Consider the following 1,319-nt stretch of genomic DNA (forward strand, 5'->3'; position numbering starts at 1 on the left):
TTCTTCAGCTGAGGCAGGAATATGTCGGGCCTCTCACCTTATTGCTGTAAGGTAACAGCATTGGGTATAGATATCTCTGAGGGATCCTTGTGCCTCCTCTTATCTTTGGGGATCTCTCTGCGATGAACGCTACCCTAGGAACTGGATACACGGCAATACCTCCTTGGATGTAATTCTGGGGTTTCCACCTAGTCTTCTCCATGATGGTGGTATATAAACAAAGGGGCTCCAATAGTGTGATATCATTTCTCAAATAGTGTGTTATACAACAAAGGGGATTTTTACTCACATTTAAAACAGTTAGGGGTTGTAAAGGTTTTTTTGTTTTTTTTTTAAACGACAAACATGTTATACTTACCTCCACTGTGCAGCTCATTTTGCACAGAGTGGCCCCGAACTTGGTCTTCTGGGGTCCCTCGGCAGCTGTCTCTCTGCTTCCTCCCGCAAATACTTCTCACGTTCATACGAGCTCCATTGCATGGTGAGAAGCACTTGCAGGCATGCTCCCGTGATACAGTTGGCGGCTATAGCCGCTCGCTGTATCACTCGGCCCTGCCCCAGGCGCACCGCGCCATTGAATGTGATTGACAGCAGCGCCAGCCAATGGCTGCACTGCTTTCAATCCATCCACTCCAGCCAATCAGTGACCAGGCTGAGCAGTGAAGAGGATGGGACTTTCGAGGGGTCAGGTAAGTAAAACGGGGGGGGGGGGCTGGGGGCACTGGCACTGTGAGATGTTTTTTCACCTTAATGCATAGAATGCATTAAGGTGAAAAAATATTTATCTTTACAACCCCTTTAAGCAAGGCATATGGTCCACGAGCAGCAAGCTCGTACTCCTACATCACTTCTGGTCTGTCACCCAATCCTGATGCATATCGTCACGTGACTTCATCAGGGGAGTGTGAGGTGTCACACACACACACACACCATAAGAGACACCAATCCCTGTTCACTGTTTGGAATGTGCAAGAAGTAGAGCATGTTTAGCTTAGTTGCACATGTGGATTCACATTGTTACCACTTGAATTTTTTACACATTTGTTTTCACCTCATCAGTCACTTTATTGGAACTTGAGATTTATGGACATTTAGAAGTATTATCAATTTTAATTTAATTTGTTGGTTCATGTATCTACTTATGTATTTATGCAGATCATGTTATATATTGTATAGTATCATGTGGTATTGTTGACAGCGCAACATCCTCATTATTCGTACCCTTACCATTTCACACGGGGGGAGGCCAGGATCTGGAGGTCCCCTTGTTAAAGGGGTCTTCCAGATTCCGATAAGTCCCCTGCCCGCAGACCCCCACA

This window comes from Lithobates pipiens, unplaced genomic scaffold (assembly GCF_037356315.1).
Source record: "Lithobates pipiens isolate NorthernLeopardFrog02 unplaced genomic scaffold, aLitPip1_a1.2 Scaffold_3, whole genome shotgun sequence".
In the NCBI taxonomy this organism is placed as follows: domain Eukaryota; kingdom Metazoa; phylum Chordata; class Amphibia; order Anura; family Ranidae; genus Lithobates; species Lithobates pipiens.